Here is a 6513-nt window from a genome sequence, read left to right on the forward strand (position 1 = left end):
GAAGAAGCGTATGTTCAACCTTTCTAGTTTTCTGGAATACAGTGTGCATTGCTTTCAATTATTTAGTCTGACACACATTAACACTAGAAGTCCATAGTCCATAGTGAGTGAAACAAGAGGGAAGGACCAGGTGGATTATAACTGCCCCAGGAACAGAAGCAGGCACCAGAGGTCTTTGGCAAGGCCCTTACCAAAAAACAGGAATTTGGAGTAGACAACCTACACAGAACTTGAGTGTTGTGAAGGATTTCCCCTGCTTCTGTCAGAGGAGTGTCCCTAGTCACTGCTCTTTTGGAAAGAAGCAGTTTAAAAGTATTTGGACTAGTAATAGAGAGAAGGGCTACAGACTACTCACTCTGTGTCACGGTCCATTTGGATCTGTCAGATTTACAGGACAACATACTCTGTAAATTAAGCTTTATTTTATGAGCTCATTAGGAGAGAAAACAAACATGACAAACAAGGGCTCAATCCCCTTTGTACAGACTAGTCTAGCACGTGAATTCACTAATTTGTCACTTAAGTCATGAGGTTTCTCACAAGTCCTGTAATTCATAACTCACAATTCATTAACTTGTAACTCGTAACTTGTCAACCTATGAGCAGAATAATTACCTAGCCACTGGTGAAAGTGTGCATCCCTTCCTCCTCTGTCATGGTGCAGGTGTACCCTGTATCACACCCAGAAGGATGAACATCAGTGTTTTATCAACACTGTTTTCATTACAAATCCAAAACATAGCACCATACAAGCTACTATGAAGAAAATTAACTCTATCCCAGCCAAAACCAGTACAATCTCCACACTTCATTCCACACCATTTATGTCATGCTCAGATCCCACACTACCCAATAGATCTCTATTAGCTGCTTTCCCCCTTCACACACTTTGATATATACAGAGATATCATTCCCTTGGTCTATGGACCATCCCTGTAAAATGTGTATAAAATGTCCATGAAATGTCCATTGAGTTCATTAGTCCATGACTTGGGTTCTATCTGTTATGGTGGCCACTCAGGACAGGAGAGATATTGTGTTGCATGAAGATAACGGGCACCAAAGCCAGCTTAGGTTGGGTCACTGCTGCACTTGCACTGCTTTTTGTAAGGCTCATCTACTGGTGGTGGTGGTTCCTGCTACAGTACTTCTACAACATGCAACTCGAATCATAGGTTACAACAATTTAAAGGTATATCCGTTACAATCTTTGCCTCTGGTCCCTTTGGACACCTCAGTGTACTCCTCACCTTGCCTCTGCTCCAGCGTGGACTTATCCACAGACCATGGGCCCACCCACTCCAGCGGGAACTTACTCACAGGCCACAGCCTCTTCAGGGTTATACCTGCTGTGGCCTGGATTTGTCCATGGCTACAGATGCTTTGAGGTGTACCTGCTCTGACGTGGACTTATCCACAGACACTTTGGGGTGTCCTGCTCCCACATGGACTTATCCACAGGTCACAGTCCCTTCAACTCAAGTTGACACTGGAGCTCCAGCAGCAACGCTTTGGCTGTCGGCCAGCCCAGGCACATGGCCACTGCTGTTATCACAACGCTCCCAGGCACAGCAGGGTGCGATGATAAGCCCAACAGCAAACAGAAAGAGCAAAAAGCAGCCACTAACAAGCACTGGACTCTTAACGTACAGTAAGGCAAGCAAGCCCCATGGCAAGCACAGGAGCCTGCCAATTAATAGCTAAACAGCTATAACAGCTATAAATTTGGTCTGGCAAACTCCAGTCAAATCTGTCATTACCTCGAACCCTTCAGGCCCCGTGTTGGGCACCAAAAAGGATTCTCTTGGTTTAATACCAGTGGGCAGCTCAGCCCCACACAGCCGCATGCTCACTTTCTCCAGTGGGATGGGGAGATAATCAGAAGGGGGAAAGTGAGAGAACCTGCAGGTTGAGATAAAGACAGTTTAGTAGGTAAAGCAAAAGCTGTGCATGCAGGCAAAGCAAAATTAGGAATTCATTCACTACTTCCCATTGGCAGGTAGGTGTTCAGCCATCTCCAGGAAAGCAGGGCTCCATCACGCTTAAGGGTGACTTGAGAAGACAAATGCTGTAACTCTGAACGTTCCCCCTTCCTCCTTCTCCCCTGCAGCTTTTACTGCAGAGCACAATGCCATATGGTATGGGATATCCCTTTGGTCAGTTGGGGCCAACTGTCCCGCTGTGTCCTTTCCCAACTCTCTGTGCACCCCCAGCCTGGTGGGGCAGGCTGAGAAGTACAGAAGGCCTTGATGCTGTGTGAGCACTGCTCAGCAATGGCTATGTTGTATAGTGGTATATCCCTGTGTTAATAGTTTTCATCACATATTCAAAACATAGCACCATACAAGCTACTATGAAGAAAATAAACTGCATCCCAACCAAAAACAGTTCAGTAAATAAATAAATAATGTGTTTAATTGACCAAAAAGTCAGCATGAGTTTTCACTGTGTGAAAGACACAATAAGCTCAACAACTAAGAAATTTCCTTTATCTTGTTTTTTATCAAGCTAACTTGATAGGAGGTGAATTCTTAATGTGTAATGTTGGTAAAAATGTGCACCCAGAATTGCCTGTACATAAGCATCTGTACGTTACAAAAAGCTCTTCTGAAAATTGTTATCTGTTGAGTAGATCAGGCTGCTGTTGCAAAATGAAGTACTGCTGAGTGATCCTGTCATGACAGCAGTCCTCCTCTGTGAATGAAAAGGGCAGTCGTGCAGAGTACTTCCAAAGGCTTCTAAAATGCTGCCATGAAGTGGCTAAATCATCCTTACAAGTTCTTTTATCTGTTTTAAATGCATTGTTCTCAAGAATTTTTCAACTTGAAAAGAAATTAATTTCTAAGTTTAAGTCATCGAGCCATAACAAGACAGAAACTCTGACAGTTATGCATTCAAAGCATTTCAATGTCAGTTTATTCTACAGGATGAAACAAGTACCAGAAGAAGATAAACCATTCCTGATTCCTCAGAGCCAAATTTAAAGTTCAACTTTTCTCGGGAAGAATAAGGGTCTATATTCTACTTCTTCATACTCATGTACAAAGTCCTACCATTTCTTGCATTTCCGTGGTTCCTGTGAATGAGATCATAACAAATACTTGATGTCTGGGACATGGGAAAAGTTTGTAGGCATATGGTTACTATTCCACTAGTATCAGAGACAAGGTCTTCTCCCTGAAGTGAAGAAGGAACCAGCTACTGTACTTTAGACTGTATGTTAATCTTATCTAACTTTTAGATGGTAAGGGTTAGGGAAGATGAATTCCAGCCATCGTGGCTGAGGACATCTTATGCCAACAACCAAGCAGGAATCCATGGTCCATCTCATGACTTTGCAATATAAGAAGGGAACAGAGCTTGTGCTGCGTGCAATACTGATTCCAGGGTCCTTGGTTTACATCTCGTGCAGAGGTCTGTAAAATAGAGGATGTCTCCTTATCGCAGAGTGAAAAATAAATTTTGTTTCACTGAATCCTTTAATCAGTGTTTTTCTAGTGAAATCACAGGAAATAATTTTAAAATGAAAGTTTCTATTAAAAATGTAACATCAGAAAAACTTCTAGACAAAATCCCAGACCATCAGAGTCACTTCTCATTACAGTCTTACTCAAAATAGTCACTGGTTCAAAGCTTAGAAATTCAGTGTGACTGAAATTCACTCGGCAAGTCAGGAGTGAAAGATTTTATTTGAAAGATTTTATTCCAACAGATATTTTCCTCCACTGCCCTTGTATTTGAAGGTACCCAAACTAGCAAGGTTTTTAAAATGTGTATTTTCGGCAGCAGGTGGCACTATGAAGTTTCTATCTTCATAATTATTCTAATGTAAAATAATATAAAATGTTATGCAGATACATTAGGAAGAACTTTATCAAAATGTTGTTAATAGTCCATTATGTGAAAATACGGCCAGATATTTCCATTTTCCTATCATTTTAAAAATAGCATGAAAAATTTTTAGAATAAATTCTGATAATAAAATAAATGTTTTTCTAAATATTATGATTGACAAAAAATCTAATGCAAGAATAGGAATAATGAGAATGTCTAATATAAAAATAGGCAACTAGTAAAATTTAAAATTATACATGTCATAAAAAGTTCTCTATACTCTTTGTTACTCTTCAGTAAAGTACCACCGTGGGTTGTTCTTGAATATACTACTTCAGCTACTTCAAATTTCCTGGAAATTATATCTATCTCATTTGCACATAAGCTGTAATATTGCAATAATGGGTGTCAATATATATAGACTAGGTACGTAAGCTTTGTAAGGTAAATGAACGTATACTATCAGGAATACAGCAAATGGAAAAAGCATTTGAGTTTTTCGTTGCTCAGCCAAAAGTTCATATTTGCAAGTGGAGGCCAAAGCATTACATGTGGGTCCATATTCTCTATGTATACCATATGGCGACGTCACTATATCCCAAATAAACTCCAGAATTAGAATGATGCAATGTTAATTGAAAACATTTTCTTCAAAACTTTATTATACAAAAAGCTACGAAGGGCAACTAACAAACAAGCCTCTGTTTCCAGGTGTTTCAGGTTGTCTAATAAAATGGAAATAACAATATTGCAAAAGTATTGCTCACACTTTGTTTCAGAAAGCTCCTGATGCCGTACACCTCCTTCATCAGTGGCGTACGGTGGGAATAGCGCAGTGATATATGGCATTTTCACTAAGCTGATTTTTGGATGGCTGCCTTACTCATCAGAAATGAAGCGCTGGTCTGCCTGAGCTCAAGGTGTGAAGATAAGGAAAGGAGAAAAGAAATTAAGCAAGGAACGCAAATGAAATATATAGTCAATGCTCTTTTATCTGGCCTGGCCAGAACGTGTCCTTGCCTTTCTTTTTCACCCCAGACTCCAAGCAAGCTGCTCTGCTTTGCATACTATTTCTGCGCTATGATACAATCTATGCCAATGCCTAAGATTCACTGTTGCTTTTATTTTGCTTTCTATTAAATAAAGCATGTAGAAAAGACACCTTTATAGCTTCAGGGCAATTTTTCACATACTGACATTGTGTATTACTCATTTTGTGCTAACATGGTCTGCCCGCTGTTTCTTTTATAATACTGAAAAAGTGAAAAGCTGGTACTTCATAAAAACATCATTTGCGAGGAGCTGGCAGCAGTTGTGCTCAAAGGGTTTTTAACTTATGACAGCCCACTTCTCTTTCTCCAATCTCCAGCAGAGTCCTTTCAGCTGGATTCAGTTAGGTTCACTTTTAGACCACAGAATAAACTGATACTACAAAAATAATTCACAGGAATATAGGTAGAATATTGCTGCTGGTTCTCCATTACAAATGGTGTCTTGTTGCCATGCATTCTCCCTGCATGGAATCGAAGCCATAGCATCGTAAGAGCTCCTTCAATATACCTAGTTCATTCAGCAATGCAGCACATGTTCTGCTTAGACCTCCACAGTGCGTTTAGGGGATGTGTTTTAACTAGACCTTCATTGTAAGCCAAGTGCTCCTACTGTATCTAGTACAGCTGCCAAACATGCATATAATAACTCTACATAGATTACAGGTTCTTCTTCCTTCAAAGGGATTTATCAGTTTCATATAATTACAGCAAGCAGTGTCTTTGGGTAGACACCCGCCTGCAACATGATGGTGCAAAGGATTTTTGAAATTGTTACAGATTTATCAAATGTATATGCTCGTGCTATTTTTTTTAATTTAGAAAGCCCCACTCTTGTACCTTGTAGGGCAAACATGAAAATGAGATCTTCACCCCCAGCCCTGTTGAAATTGCAAGGTGCGCTAACGCAGCTCAACGGTTGTGAGCGCCCAAAGCGGGCGTAGGGCACCAGGAGAGAGACTGTGGCAGCGCTCTGGCTGTGAGCCACAGAACCTAAATCAGCACCTACAAAGGAACAGTAGTTAGAGCTTCTGCTATGGCTAGTAAGTGTCCTAATCCCACGCTATATGGTTGTATTAGATCATTGAAAGTAGCCTCAAAAATGGGCCCAAAGGGTGACCAAAGGATCGTTTGAAAGGTATATATTGTCATACACTGTCAGCCAGGCTACAGGCAGAGTGGCAGCAGTCACACCCTTTCCAAAGCCGTATGCAGTGCACTGAATTGATTAACTATTTGACTGCTACTTGAATTTCCAAGTGGAATTGAGCTTGCTCTACGGTTAATGTCATTTACCAAATAATGACAAGTGATTTGAGGTAAGACACTCCAATAACTTGGTAACTGACGTGGGGGTAGGGACCCAGGCCTGTGGCCCACCCACTCTAAAGCATGCCCTCCTATTTTGGGGTGTGCTGTGACACGTGCCCACTGTTACGCCTGAGGAATACGGTGTGTTGTCGGATGCGTATTGAATTGCTGGAGAACTCAAAAGGTTCACAAAAAGTTACAAGGACCGGTGACATTAGTGCTCGGGGTGGGGGGGCGGGGGCACGTCGTCTCAAGGTATAAATTCCAGACAATTTGTCTGCATCGAACCCCGAAAACTCCTCATCTCTGTTTCGGCTGG

The sequence above is a fragment of the Charadrius vociferus genome, unplaced genomic scaffold, assembly GCF_000708025.1.
Source record: "Charadrius vociferus isolate BGI_N301 unplaced genomic scaffold, ASM70802v2 scaffold161, whole genome shotgun sequence".
In the NCBI taxonomy this organism is placed as follows: domain Eukaryota; kingdom Metazoa; phylum Chordata; class Aves; order Charadriiformes; family Charadriidae; genus Charadrius; species Charadrius vociferus.